This window comes from Aquarana catesbeiana, linkage group LG10 (genome assembly GCF_042186555.1).
Source record: "Aquarana catesbeiana isolate 2022-GZ linkage group LG10, ASM4218655v1, whole genome shotgun sequence".
Classification (NCBI taxonomy): Eukaryota; Metazoa; Chordata; class Amphibia; order Anura; family Ranidae; genus Aquarana; species Aquarana catesbeiana.
The window spans coordinates 13985888-14002203 of record NC_133333.1 but is presented as its reverse complement, the minus strand read 5'-3'; the positions used below and the strand labels follow the sequence as shown (position 1 = coordinate 14002203).

Below are 16316 nucleotides of genomic sequence, written 5' to 3'. Positions count from 1 at the left end.
ATATGATGTATATAGCAATGTTTGTTTTTTTTTTTGTTGGGTTGTTGATTATGAAGTTTTATTCCCTGCCCTAAGCTGGTGTCCTGTTTGATTTGTTTTGTCAGTGAGTAGTATGAAGTTTTATTGCTGAGCTTCCTGTGTTATTCATAAAATACGCCCCTATAAAGGGCTGAAGAAACTCTTCACCTGCCCAACCCCATTGATTGTGTTTACAAAGGTTGGTCAGGGCTGGACGAGGAGATCGTTGTCTCAGGGCTACTTGGGGATAAAGACGTCTGATCGGGATCCGTAGAGAAGACATTCGGTGAGTATTTTTATGAACTTTCCCGGATTGACATAAAACAGGAAGAAGAAATAATAGACCATCGGCCATAGAAAGAGAGAAACCTGATAAGATACTTTGGTACACAGCTCAACATCTGCTCTGAGGAAGACATACAGTGCCTTGAAAAAGTATTCACCCCCCCCCCCTTGGCATTTTTCGTGTTTTGTTGCCTCACAACCTGGACTGTTTGAGGATTTGCATCATTTAATTTACAGAACATGACCACAACTTTTTTTTTTTTATTGTGAAGGAACCAACAAATAGGACAGAATAACAGAAAAAGTCAATGTGCATAACTATTCACCCCCCCTAAAGTCAATACTTTGTAGAGCCACCTTTTGGGGCTATCACAGCTCCAAGTCGCTTTGGATAAGTCTCTATGATCTTGCCACATTTTACCACTGGGATTTTTGCCCATTCCTCCTTGCAAAACTGCTCCAGCTCCTTCAAGTTGGATGGTTTGCGCTTGTGAACAGCAATCTTTAGGTCTGACCACAGATTTTCTATAGGATTGAGGTCTGGGCTTTGACTAGGCCATTCCAACACATTTACATGTTTCCCCTTAAACCACTCAAGTGTTGCTTTAGCAGTGTGTTTGGGGTCATTGTCCTGCTGGAAGGTGAACCTCCGTCCTAGCCTCAAATCACACACAGAGTGGTACAGGTTTTGCTCAAGAATATCCTTGTATTTAGCACCATCCATCCTTCCCTCAACCCTGACCAGTTTCCCAGTCCTGACTGCTGAAAAACACCTCCACAGCATGATGCTGCCACCACCATGTTTCACAGTGGGGATGGTGTTCTTTGGGTGATGTGATGTGTTGGGTTTGCCCCAGACATAGCGTTTTCTTTGATGGCCAAAAAGTTCAATTTTAGTCTCATCAGACCAGAGCACCTTCCTCCATCCATTTTGGGAGTCTCCCACATGCCTTTTCACAAACTCAAAACGTGCCATTTTGTTTTTTGCTGAAAGTAATGGCTTTCTTCTGTCCACTCTGCCATAAAGCCCAACTCTATGGAGCGTACGGCTTATTGTCGTCCTATGTACAGATACTCCAGTCTCTGCTGTGGAACTCTGCAGCTCCTCCCGGGTTACCTTAGGTCTCTGTGCTCCTCTCTGATTAATGCCCTCCTTGCCCGGTCCGTGAGTTTTGGTGTGCGGCCGTCTCTTGGCAGGTTTGCTGTTGTGCCATGTTCTTTCCATTTGCTTATGATAGATTTGATGGTGCTCCTAGGGATCATCAAAGATTTGGATTATTTTTTATAACCTAACCCTGACTTGTACTTCTCAACATCATTGTCCCTTACTTGTTTGGAGAGTTCCTTGGTCTTCATGGCAGTGTTTGGTTAGTGGTGCCTCTTGTTTAGGTGTTGCAGCCTCTGGGGCCTTTCAAAAAAGGTGTGTATATGTAATGACAGATCATGTGACACTTAGATTGCACACAGGTGGACATAATTTCACTAATTATGTGATTTCTGAAGGTAATATATATATATATATATATATATATATATATATATATATAAAATTGCATTTTATAGTTGCCCCCCTACTTTTGTCCCTGTCCCCCCATGTGCCCCTCCCCCTAAATATGAAAGCTGGAGATGCCACTGCAACCAAGGTATACAGAACACCATCTCTGAACGCACAACACATCGAACTTTGAAGCAGATGGACTACAGCAGCAGAAGACCACACTCCGCTCCTGTCAGGTAAGAACAGGAAACTGAGGCTGCAAGTCGCACAGAATCACCAAAATTGGACAATAGAAGATTGGAAAAAACGTTGCCTGGTCTGATGGGTCTGGATTTCAGCTGCGACATTCAGATGGTGGGGTCAGGATTTGCCGCATGGATCCATCCTGCCTTGTATCACCGGTTCAGGCTGGTGGTGGGGGTGTAATGGTGGGGGGGATGGGGTATCACTGGTTCAGGCTGGTGGTGGGGGTGTAATGGTGTGGGGGATGGGGTATCACTGGTTCAGGCTGGTGGTGGGGGTGTAATGGTGTGGGGGATGGGGTATCACCGGTTCAGGCTGGTGGTGGGGGTGTAATGGTGTGGGGGATGGGGTATCACTGGTTCAGGCTGGTGGTGGGGGTGTAATGGTGTGGGGGGATATTTTCTTGGCACGCTTTGGGCCCCTTAGTACCAATTGAGCATGTTTTATACGCCACGTCCTACCTGAGTATTGTTGCTGACCATGGATCGACAACTTCCGTCCAAAGGTTTCTTTTAATGTAAGAGATCACATGACAAAGACAAGTGCAATGTTTCTGAGCCACGCAGGGCCCCTTCGTCAGGCATGTGATAAAGTGCAACAGTGTCAAAGCAGAATATAATTACATTAGCCACCAGTCAGAACATGTAAAAAAAAAAATGAAAAAATGGTAACACCCCCACCCTGTGACGTCAATATGACATCAGAATCCCACCAGAAAGCGTCAAAAAACTAACAGGCATCAAAGTAACTTAAAGCAGGCGGGGGCAATAAACTCGAATATTGCGGAATACAGCCCGCATGTCTGGCATCAGTGTATATGCACTCGATCGGGCACAAGGGAGAAAGGAAAAAAAAAGATAATAAAGCACAACAGACAGAAACAGTGGGAAAACAAGGGGGAAAAAAAGAAGAAATTAAAAAAAGGGGAAGAAGGACAAACGGTAAAAGGAAAAAAGGGGCAAAGGGAAAAGAAAAGGGAAAAGGAAAACAGAAACAAGAAAAAGGTGGAACAGGAAAAAATGACAAGAAAATCCAAGGAAAATAAACAAAAAGAATAAAAATAAATAAAAGTAAATATGAAAATAAATTAAAATAAATATAATATAAAATAAATACAAATAAATATAAAAAAAATAATTAAAAAAATAAATATAAATGAAAATAAACAAATATAAGGAAAGAGAAGAAAAGGAAAACAGAAACAGGAAAAAGGTGGAGCAGGAAAAAATGACAAGAAAAACCAAGGAAAATAAACAAAAAGAATAAAAATAAATACAAGTAAATATGAAAATAAATTGAAATAAACAAAAATAAATATAATATAAAATAAATATAAATAAAAATAAATATTAAAAAAATAAATATAAATGAAAATAAACAAATATAAGGAAAGAGAAGAAAAGGAAAACAGAAACAGGAAAAGAAAAGGACAAGAAAAACCAAGGAAAATAAACAAAAAGAATAAAAATAAATAAAAGTAAATATGAAAACAAATTGAAATAAACAAAAATAAATATAATATAAAATAAATATAAATAAAAATAAATAAATATAAATGAAAATAAACAAATAGAAATAGAAATAACAAAAATAAATATATAAAAAAAGAACACGAATAAATAAAAAACAGAAACCCAAGCGACTAGCTCCTATGTGAAGCACTCTAAGCTCATACCATGGGGTAAGCTTAAGGTTGTATTACATTCAAAATAGTTTAATGTGCAAGCCAATGGTGGACAAATTGTCACATTCAGCTCTATTATAGTATATCGGAATATATTAAAAAAAACGTAGATATTCTTGATCATGGCGAATATGTACACTTGCTTGATGTTTCCAGAACCCAACTGGTAATCGCTGCAGCACCCACCGTTTCATGAGCCATATTTGCCAGGAACGTGTGCAATAGGAATACTGACCAGATTGTTACTGACCATGTCCATCCCTTTATGACTACAGTGTCCCCATCTTCTGATGGCTCCTTCCAGCAGGATAATGCACCATGTCACAAAGCTCCAATCATCTCACCACTGGACAATGAGGTCACTGTCCTCCAATGTCCTCCACACTCATCACATCTCATCCAATGGAGAACATTTAGGATGTGGTGGAACGGAAGATTGGCATAATGGATCTGCAGCAACTGCGTGATGCCATCATGTCACTATGGAGCAAAATCTCTGAGGAACGTTTCCAACACCTTGTTGTATCTATGCCATCAAGAATGAAGGCAAAAGGGGGTCCAACCTGGTACTAGCAAGGGGGGGCCTAATAAAATGGCCGGTGAGTGTATATCAACCTTAATAGCTACATTTTTTTTTTTTGTGTAGCGCCCTCCTAGGTAGGTGTTAGGGTGTAGATAGTTTAATATAACATGGTCTCCTGCTTAATAGAAAAGCTTCAATTGTTTAGTGAAGGTCTCCTGTGTGACTCATAGTGCTGCTTTTGCTGTGATTGGCTCCTCTCTATCCAGGCAGCCTTGGAACGCCTTGGATGAACCGGAGTGACCCATTCAGATCAGCAGCGTTAAAAATATGAATATCCTCCCAGACATTTACAGGGAGTGGTGCCCCTGAGCATGCTGGGTGCTGGTATTTATATTTGGTGGGAACATGGTATCTGGGTTTTTTCCAGAGGAAAGAGGTCCAGCTGGGCAGAGGGGGGCCTATCGCTTCTCCCCAACACAGGCTGCCAGGTGGCCTCAGGTGGGCGACCTGAGGGCCTGAACAGTGACTTCTGAAACCCAGGGTTATACTAAGAGCTGACTGAGGGAGGAAGTCCATGGATCCTGTCTGGTATCAGGGCCTTGTGGGTACAGACCCCCTAAACGGATCCTAGAGACTGGCGTTGCTAATTCCCCCTCTGGGTGCTAGAAGTAGGCTGCTGGGTGTAGGCTAAAGGGGACACGGGCTGGTGTTTTGAAGAGTAGGGTCCATTTAATTCCTTCTATTAGAAAGGGACTTTGCTCCATTCTGTACAGTAGGGGCTGCTAGATATTGTGGTCCAGCTGTCACCGTGCCCAGCTTGGCATTCACTTCCCAGTCACTCTTGAGACAATGAACAGTCCATATGTTTTTGTATTTTGAACTTGGATAGGATAAGGGAAATTATGGGATGACCAGAATCGGTAATGGAATCAATAAGATGATCGGTTGGAACCTCTATTTACACTTCTAGAGTTCCAGTCTCCTCCAGCACAACGCTTATTTGTAGACTGTTCCTCTCTCTCTCCCGTACAACACTTGGTTCCTTGTACAGCTAGCACATGGAAGGCCAACTCTGACTCTGTCGGGCCTTAGCAACTGCCATTTGCAGGCAGGGACAGCGGGCCCCTTTAGTGTAGCAGCAAAAATAGGAAAGTCTTTAGTGCTATCTGACCTTTGGTGGACTATTGTTCCCAGTCAGTCCTCTTCAGGCCCTGCCAGCCCTCCTGGCTGCAGCTACCCAACTCCACTCTCAAAATAAGCTGACATAAATCCACCAGGAAAGTGATGATAACAGCAAACAATTGTGACTGATACTGGAACCCTTCACCATGAATCGAGTGGCCTCTCACCTGGTCCCAAAGGTAATCAGGCAATCATAAAAGGTCAGCAGGTAGCAGGAGATCTTTATAACAAGGGACTCCTCCGGGTGATCAGATGGCAGGTGGGTATCATTAGCATGAAATCACAAAAGGGACAGACATAGTGCTCTCCGTATGCAAAAATTTATTGTAAAACGAATAAAATCAGACTTACATAGCAAGCACTTCTCAAGTGCCAGGGAACGAACATGGACACACAGTGCAGTGTGTGAGCGGTGGAGCATGCGCAGTAGCCGCGGATGACGTCACAACGTCACGTTCTAGACGCGTTGCGTCCCAGTGGGCGGGGACTTCCTCAGCAGATGTCGTGACTACGTGGGCACCCGCGCTATAAAGAGGTGAGTTGTTATGGCAACACCAGAAACAACTACAAATGACGTATACCGGAAATGGGCGGGCTCCGGAAGTGTCTCCACACACATCATTCCGAGCCAGTGAAGCCCAATTTAGTATTAAAAAAGCTCAAAATTACATATGAGATAAAATTTTTAGATAGGACTATATAAAACAAGTACAATCTGGTGTCAGCACAAGACACATACAAAGTGTAGTCTTAAAAGAACAGTGACAAAACACCATAATACCTAAAATAAATAAGTGACTAAAACGATGCACAAAAAATGCATGATAACTGTCATCCGCGACCACCGACTGCTCACCAACATGATATAATAAAATGAGAACATTATTACCATCATAGTACTTCTCATTACATGATATAGTAAAATGAGAACATTATTACCGTCACAATACTTATCGTTACACAGATAATCAAAGAAAAGAAAACTTTATCGATCAGATATAAAGCAATTGGTATCGAATTCTACATTTAACCCATCGGGGTACATGACCCCTGTCTCATAAATCCAGTGGGATTCTCTTTTACTAAGCTGCCGAATGAAGTTACCCCCTCTCCAGTGCTTAGTAACCCTTTCAATGCCCCAGAATTTTAAACACTTAGGGTTTTGCTGGTGAAAGATCTTGAAATGTCTGGACACGTTATGGGTCTTGAGACCTTTCTTAATATTATTAACGTGTTCAGCCAATCTAACATGTAAGGGTCTTGACGTTCTTCCAACATACTGTAGACCACAGCTGCACTCCAACATGTAGACCACCCCAATAGTGTCACATGTGATGAGCTGTTTAATCTCATACTCCCTGTTAGTAACCGAAGCCAAGAATTTTTTTCTCTTTTTGATATTTCCCTTGGCATGCTTACAGGGTGCCAAGGGAAATATCAAAAAGAGAAAAAAATTCTTGGCTTCGGTTACTAACAGGGAGTATGAGATTAAACAGCTCATCACATGTGACACTATTGGGGTGGTCTACATGTTGGAGTGCAGCTGTGGTCTACAGTATGTTGGAAGAACGTCAAGACCCTTACATGTTAGATTGGCTGAACACGTTAATAATATTAAGAAAGGTCTCAAGACCCATAACGTGTCCAGACATTTCAAGATCTTTCACCAGCAAAACCCTAAGTGTTTAAAATTCTGGGGCATTGAAAGGGTTACTAAGCACTGGAGAGGGGGTAACTTCATTCGGCAGCTTAGTAAAAGAGAATCCCACTGGATTTATGAGACAGGGGTCATGTACCCCGATGGGTTAAATGTAGAATTCGATACCAATTGCTTTATATCTGATCGATAAAGTTTTCTTTTCTTTGATTATCTGTGTAACGATAAGTATTGTGACGGTAATAATGTTCTCATTTTACTATATCATGTAATGAGAAGTACTATGATGGTAATAATGTTCTCATTTTATTATATCATGTTGGTGAGCAGTCGGTGGTCGCGGATGACAGTTATCATGCATTTTTTGTGCATCGTTTTAGTCACTTATTTATTTTAGGTATTATGGTGTTTTGTCACTGTTCTTTTAAGACTACACTTTGTATGTGTCTTGTGCTGACACCAGATTGTACTTGTTTTATATAGTCCTATCTAAAAATTTTATCTCATATGTAATTTTGAGCTTTTTTAATACTAAATTGGGCTTCACTGGCTCGGAATGATGTGTGTGGAGACACTTCCGGAGCCCGCCCATTTCCGGTATACGTCATTTGTAGTTGTTTCTGGTGTTGCCATAACAACTCACCTCTTTATAGCGCGGGTGCCCACGTAGTCACGACATCTGCTGAGGAAGTCCCCGCCCACTGGGACGCAACGCGTCTAGAACGTGACGTCGTGACGTCATCCGCGGCTACTGCGCATGCTCCACCGCTCACACACTGCACTGTGTGTCCATGTTCGTTCCCTGGCACTTGAGAAGTGCTTGCTATGTAAGTCTGATTTTATTCGTTTTACAATAAATTTTTGCATACGGAGAGCACTATGTCTGTCCCTTTTGTGATTTCATGCTAATGATACCCACCTGCCATCTGATCACCCGGAGGAGTCCCTTGTTATAAAGATCTCCTGCTACCTGCTGACCTTTTATGATTGCCTGATTACCTTTGGGACCAGGTGAGAGGCCACTCGATTCATGGTGAAGGGTTCCAGTATCAGTCACAATTGTTTGCTGTTATCATCACTTTCCTGGTGGATTTATGTCAGCTTATTTTGGACATTTATTATCGGACATTTTTTTTTTTGCTCCCTGTGTTAATATATTTCTCTCTATGGTCATTTATTGATTTAGCGCTGCACCTCTTTTATTTATTTTTCTGGAGGGATTTGATCGTTTACCCTGGTGTTCAGCTGCTTCAGTTATTTTCATTTTTGTGTCATATGTGCGCTGATATATTTTTTTATACCCAACTCCACTGCCCATGGCATCACAGTCTCTCCTGCTGGCTCTACATCCATCTCAGACTGCACTCTCCCAGTCCACTCCGGCCTCCCCAGCTCTCCCAATTGTACCTGTCACTCAGCAGACCTCCTGTCTGCACTCCGGTGGATCCATCCTGGAGACTTACCCGGCAACACTAGCTCCCGCTGTCCTCGATTCCTCTCCTGTCCAGATCCTTCTTTGTTACTCAGAAAGGCTCCGACTTACACCTGAACCCCTCAGGCCTAAGGTAACCCCCCTCCCCCCCAGACTGGGGAGTGCCTCAAAGGCCCCGACAACCTAGTGCTCCATCTCCAGCTTCTTCCACCCAACAACTCCTCCCCAGCTGGGCTGACTCTAGGTATTTAAGAAGGCCTGCCCCCTGCCAATCTGGATTGGGGATTGGTCACAGACTCCTTAGAACACCCCAGACAGCAACACCATTCTTCCCCTCCTTCCTTCTAGAATCCTCTAGAAGCAGAAGGGAGGTAACCGAAACATGATGCTATCTGTGAGTCACCAGCCTACACTGAGCCACTCCCAGCCCACACAGATCAAAACAAACAGGCCTAGCTTATAGCTAGGCCTGAATAAATGTACCTGTACTGACAAAAATCCTACTTCTAGCACCTACCTAAAGTTGAGGGTGCTACATGTGAATAGTTCAATTGGGGTATCCCCCGTCTCCTCTCCAAGTTCCTAAATTAAAATAAAACAACAAAAAAAAAAACACTACAACCCCTAGACTGGTCATTGGAGTAACAAGCGGAAGTTGTGCACCTGGCTGTGGGAAATACTGTGTGCCTGACTGCGGAGCTGAAATAAGGTAAGATCCGGGAGAATACCAGCGGCTCCTACAGGGGTAGCACTACATTTGTCTTCTTTATGCTTTACGCCTTTATGCTATACACAGCAATGTCTTTTGTGTAGTTGTGTTATATTATATCATTGCCAACAGCAAATATAACAGGATGTGAGATCTACCATGTAAAAGACACTGTCACTCCTGTCAGCCACCCCAGCAAGGCATATTCATCCAAACCTAAACTAAATTGATTGATTGTAAAGTAGATAATTGACACAATGCTCCAAAGGGTAGAATACTTGGAGCAAAAATAGAAGACCTGGAACACTCAGTAGAATACCTGGGACACTAAGGCACGGTTTACATATGTCCAGGCCGCAGGTTCAGCGCAATTTTAAAAGAAGTCCAGTTTGGTTTTCCTCTGGTTCAGGAGCAATTCAGGTGTGAGTTGTTACTTGAAATCATACCTGAACTGGACTGAAAAACACACAGGACTCTCTTTAAAAATCCATTACAGCCGGCCTGCAGATATGTGAACCAGCTCCATAGAAAAGGCTCTCAGTTCACATGTCATGCGAATTGTATGATGCTCAAAAGGCATCCAATTCACATATATGTGAACCCAGCCTCAGTAAATGACCCTGGGCACTAGTAGAAGACCTGGAACACTCAGTAAAAGACCCAGGCGTTCAACAGAAGACCTGGGGCACTCAGTAGAAGACCTGGAGTACTCAGTACAAGACCTGTGACACTCAGTAGAAGTCCTGGGGCACACAGTAGAAGTCCTGGGGCACTCAGTAGAAGTCCTGGGGCACGCAGTAGAAGACTTGGAGCAAAAGTAGAATACCTGGGACACTCAACATCTGGGGCACTCAGTATAAGACTCAGAGCACTCAGTAGAAGACCCTCGGAAATTTAGAAGAAGACTTGGAGCATAAGTAAAAGACCTGGGACTTTCAACGCCTGTGGTACTCAGTAGAAGACTCAGAGAACTCAGTAGAAGACCGTTAGGCACTCAGTATAAGTCTTGGAGCACAAGTAGAATACCTGGGACACTCAACACCTGGGGTACTCAGTAGAAGACTCAAAGCACCTAGTAGAAGACCCTCAGGCACTCAGTAGAACACTCGGAGCACTCAGTAGAAGACTTGGCACACTCAGTTGAAAGACCTGGGACTCTCAGTAGAAGACCCAGGGCACTCAGGAGAAGGCTCGGGGCACTCAGAAGAAGACCTGGAGCACTCAGTGGAAAACGCTGGACACTAAATAAAGGACCCCTGGCACTTAGTATTATAATCGGGTTACTCAGTAGAAGATACAGACACTCAGTAGAAGACCCTTGGCACCCAGTATTAGACTCAGGTTACTCAATAGAAGACCCCAGGCACTAAGTAGAGGACCCAAAGCACAAGCCCTGAGTGCCAGTGTCTAGCTGCACCCTTGGGATCAGATATTGTAAGACATTCCCTCAAATCTCAAAATCCAATAATCTTTTTTGCCCAGACTGCTGATATAGTTTAATATTCATGTTAGAGGACGGTGTGCTGATACTGTCACTCTTTGATGCCTGTGCTATCAGCTTCTTCCAGTACAGCTGGATTGTAAGCGCCTCCTCAGCACTGCACACCAGCATTGTGGTGTGCATGAGCCCTGAGGAATGATGTAATGGGAAATACAAAATTATTTCTGGATTATTCTGGATTTGGATGGACTGTGGAAAGCTTAGAATGCCTGTAGGGTTTACACAGAGTTCACGGGAGACAGAAGTATCTGCCAGGGGACCAGAAGGTTAAGTCCTCCAGCATCCATCAAGCACAGAGATATCTCCTTTGGGTGGACTGAATAATGCACTGTCTTTCTCTTTGTGTTTATTTCAGATCGTTGGAATGAAAACTTCGATCCAATACAAGAGCAACAGCTCAATGGAAGTAGAGCATTGTTATGGGAATCCCCTATTATGGCTGCTTATGATTTTGCCTATTGTGGTGGTAATTGCCATAATAATTGTATGCATATACTGCTGTATTAAGACCAGGTAAGAAAAGACCCAGCTCCATATAGTGTATGTTAAAGGCCAACCTTGAGCAACATCCTTTTAATATGTTTAGAGCAGGGGGTCTTCAAACCTTAAAGAAAAGGAATCATTTCACTGTTGGGGGCCACATTGTGGCCAGTAGGGGTTAACTTAATTGCCCTGGTGTTGGAGTTTAGTGGGAGTAAAAAATGCCTCAAAATCAGTAAGTGTAAAATATGCCCCTATGTCAGTGGTCGTGGGAGTAGAGATGCCCTTTCCTCAGTGTTCTTAGGAATAAAGATACCCCTTATGCCAACGGTTGTGGGAATAAAGATACCCCTACATCAGTAGTCGTAGGCGTAAAGAAGCACCCTTTTCCAAAGGTCATGGAAATAAAGATGCCTCAACATCATTGGTCTTGGGATTAAATATGCCCCTACATCACTGGAGCAGAGATGCCAATTATGTCGGTGGTCATGGGAGTAAAGTTGCCCTTATGGAAGCAAAGATGCCATTATGTCAGTAGTCATGGGAGAAAAGATGCCCCTTTCCTAAGTGGTCTTAGGAATAAAGATGCCCCCTACACCAATAATCGTGGGAGTAAAGACACCCTCATGTCAGTGGTCTTGGCAGTAAAGAAGCCCCCGATGTGTGGGAGTAAACGTGCCACTGCAGTATGCCAGTGGTCATGGGAGTGACCATGCCCTTATGGAAGTAATAATGCCATTATATCAGAGGCTGTGAGAGTAAAGATGTCCTTACCGATGTAAAGATGTCCCTATGTCAGTGGTCATGGGAGTAAAACTGCCCCTTCCTCAGTGGTTTTAGGAATAAAGATGCCTCCTACACCAATGGTCATGGGAGTAAGGATGCCCCTTCATCAGTGGTCATGGGAGTACAATTGCCCCTTCCTCTGTGGTCTTAGAAATAAAGATGCCTCCTACACCAATGGTCACGGGAGTAAGGATGCCCCTACATCAGTGGTTGTGGGAGTAAACTTATGGAAGTAAAGATGACATTATGTCAATATCTGTTGGAATAAAATTGCCCCTTCCACAGTTCTTTTAAGAATAAAGATGCCCCGTATATCCAATAGTTATGGGAGTAAGGATGCCCCTATATAAGTGGTCATGGGAGCAAAGATGTCCTTACTCTAGTGGTTGTAGGAGTAAAGGTGCCCCTATGTCAGTGGCCATGGGAGTAAAGATACCCCTACATCAGTGGCAGTAAGAAAAATGCCAGTGTATTGGTGGTACGTAGGAGTAAATAAATGCTGGTGGCAGTGTTGGGGCCAGGTCCATTAGCATCCAAGACCATAAAGCCAGGTTGAAGGGTCAACCAATGGGTCATAAGTTAACCCAAGGGGCCACAGTTTACTGTTTTATCAGTTTTAGGAGCCCCCCTTGTGGTTATTTCTTGTATTTTCAGATGTTTTCTTCAACCAACAAATCTGTAACAATTGTTATTATTGTTATTCTCTACAGAAGGAGAAGAAAAGCTGAACAAATTGTTTGGAAGAGGTGAGTCCTTTTTACCTTCCGAAATATTCACAATGTACAGGGAATTATAAATTCAGAACACTCCATTATGCAAATGATCACAAACATTTGGGTGTAACCCCACCCTCAAGAATATTATAAATTAATTCATTTATATTTATTAATTATAAATATATTATTATTTATAATTAATTGTTTAATATATATATATATATATATATATATATATATATATATATATATATATTTTTTTTTTTTATTTATTATTATTGTTGATATTATTCATAATAATATATTTATAATTATTATATATATAATAAATACAGGTATACATTAATACACTTATAAATAATAATAAGATTAATAATAATAATAATAGATAATAATATATATATATATATATATATATATATATATATATATAAAACTTATACATATATTAAATAAATATATTATTACTGATATTAATAACGATAATATATTTTTAATTAATATATATAATTAAATAAGTGTATACATTAATACAATTAATTATAAATGATACAAAATAATATATTTATAATTAATATATATATAATAAAATAAATGTAAATGTAAATAAATGTATAAAAAATTTATAATAACAATAATAATAATATTTAGCTATATTTAATACTGTATTGGTTTATTTATATTGTATTTTATTATTATTTGTATAGCACCAACAGCAACAGTATAGCTGCAATACGTTTCAATACAAGTGTTATCAGAAGGTCCTGGTCATCAGAGCTTACAATCTAAAAGCTGAACTCCAGGCAAACAGCTAATTACAAAGTTCAAATATACATATGTGATCTCTCTTATCTGCCAAAGGATATGCAATTGGTCCAGCCACTTCTGTGGTATGTACACCTCTACCAGACTGGAGGGTGGTATCCCTTCGCCTCTTAGAGCTATGGAATACAGTGGTGTCACCTACCCACCTCTAACACAGGTATAGGTCATCATCTGTGCTCACTTCATCTTTTCCTCTTGTCAGCATGTTCCCTGTAAGCACATGTGCATGAAACACAGTCTGATTGGCTTCTAGTACTGACCCTTCCTTCCCGCCGTGCACCCATGACAGGAAGCAGATACCAAGACAGATTCGGGTACTTTACTACCTTTGCTTTGACTTTTGCCCATGTGTGGGCATTCCTAAACACTGCATTCAATTTATATCCAATCAGGCAGACCTTCACATTACATAGATCTACGAGACATCAGATTGGACTATGTGTGGTCAGCTGACTTGTCACATTGGTAATGAGTTTGTCTTTTTATCAGCGCTCTTCAGATATATTCACCGATTCTGCCCGCTTCATCCACACACCAAGTTGGTTTCCAAGAGGACCTCTGGATAGGAAAGCCAACTCCGCTCATCTCTATGAAAGAGGAGAAAAAATAATGAGAAAACGACGTCTATACAAATTTATTTAAATTGGAACTCTGAAATGTTCTTCAAGAGGGTTTCCCATTCTACAAGTTAACCACTTGACCTCCGGAAGGTTTTACCCCACTTCCTGACCAGGCCATTTTTTTTTTTTTGCGATACAGCACTGTGTTGCTTTAATTGACAATGGCCCGGTCATGCGACGCTGTGTCCAAAAAAAATAAAATAAATTGATGTCCTTTTTTTTCCCCACCAATAGAGCTATCTTTTGGGGGTATTTGATCACCTCTGCGGCTTTTATTTTATGCACTATAAACAAAAAAAAGAGCGGCAATTTTGAAAAAAAAAAAACAATATTTTGTACTTTCTGCTATAAAACACGTCCAATAAAAAAATTTAAAAAATCAAATGTAATTATCGATTTTGGTCAATATGTATTTTGCTACATATTTTTGGTAATAAAAAAACCCCAATGGGTGTATTTCGATTGGTTTTGCGCAAAAGATATAGCGCCTACAAACTGTGGGATATTTTTGTTTATTTAAAAAATATATATATTGTTACTAGTATTTGCGGCGATCAGCGACTTATAGTGGGACTGCGATATTGCGGCGGACATTCGGACACTAACTGACACTTTTGACACTTTGTGGGAACCAGTGACACTAATACAGTGATCAGTGCTAAAAATATACACTGTCACTGTACTAATGACACTGGAAGGGAAGGGGTTAAATTCAGGGGCGGTCAAAGGGTTAAATGTGTGCCTAGGAAGGGGTTTCTAACTGTGAAGGAGGTACTTTGACTGCTTGAAGACATGGATCTGTGTTCCTGCTTCACAGAAACACAGGCTTCATGTCTTCTGTACTCACAGAATGACAGTCTGCTTTGTTTACATAGGCAGAATGCCATTCTGCCAGAGTACCGAACAATCGGCGGGTCCCAGCAGACATCAGGATCGACTTTCACTGTGTAAAATCACAGCAGGAGTGAGCCGCCGGCGGCACATGCTCGCGCCTGAAACCCGGAAGTGCAGAATCACATGTACAGTATCTCACAAAAGTCAGTACACCCCTCACGTTTTTGTAAATATTTTCATGTGACAACACTGAAGAAATGACACTTGTCTACAATGTAAAGTAGTGAGTGTACAGCTTGTATAACAGTGTAAATTTGCTGTCCCCTCAAAATAACTCAACACACAGCCATTAATGTCTAAACCGCTGGCAACAAAAGTCAGTACACCCCTAAGTGAAAATGTCCAAATAGGGCCCAAAGTGTCAATATTTTGTGTGGCCACCATTATTTTCCAGCACTGCCTTAACCCTCTTGGGCATGGAGTTCACCAGAGCTTCACAGGTTGTCACTGGAGTCCTCTTCCCCTCCTCCATGATGACATCACAGAGCTGGTGGATGTTAGAGACCTTGCGCTCCTCCACCTTCCGTTTTGAGGATGCCCCACAGATGCTCAATAGGGTTTAGATCTGGAGACATGCTTGGCCAGTCCATCACCTTTACCCTCAGCTTCTTTAGCAAGGCAGTGGTCATCTTGGAGGTGTGTTTGGGGTCGTTATCATGTTGGAATACTGCCCTGTGGTCCAGTCTCTGAAGGGAGGGGACCATGCTCTGCTTCAGTATGTCACAGTACATGTTGGCATTCATGGTTCCCTCAATGATCTGTAGCCCCCCAGTGCCGGCAGCACTCATGCAGCCCCAGATCATGACACTCCCACCACCATGCTTGACTGTAGACAAGACACACTTGTCTTTGTCCTCCTCACCTGGTTGCCCCCACACACGCTTGTCACCATCTGAACCAAATACATTTATCTTGGTCTCATCAGACCACAGGACATGGTTCCAGTAATCCATGTCCTTAGTCTGCTTGTCTTCAGCAAACTGTTTGAGGGCTTTCTTGTGCATCATCTTTAGAAGAGGCTTCCTTCTGGGACGACAGCCATGCAGACCAATTTGATGCAGTGTGCGGCGTAGGGTCTGAGCACTGACAGCAGTGGTGTATTTAGGTTTTTTGCTGCCCTAGGCCTGACAAAACTCGTGCACCCCTTAATTTAAATATGACCCACCCCTTCCTGTCAAGGCTACACCCCTTGCTGTTTAAGACCCGCCCTGAAATTTTCGAGTGGGGACACTAGTTCTGAGGGTCTGGGGGGGGCAATGGATT

The 16316-nt window shown here is 42.0% G+C and overlaps 1 long non-coding RNA gene across 1 annotated transcript; it reads left to right on the top strand.

The window, feature by feature from the left end:
• Positions 1 to 154: 154 nt before the first annotated feature.
• On the top strand, positions 155 to 14745 carry LOC141109797 (uncharacterized). The gene is made up of 4 exons (XR_012236199.1): positions 155 to 304; positions 11088 to 11245; positions 12709 to 12744; positions 14029 to 14745. It is a non-coding gene; the product is annotated as an uncharacterized lncRNA (long non-coding RNA).
• The last annotated feature ends 1571 nt before the right edge of the window (positions 14746 to 16316 follow it).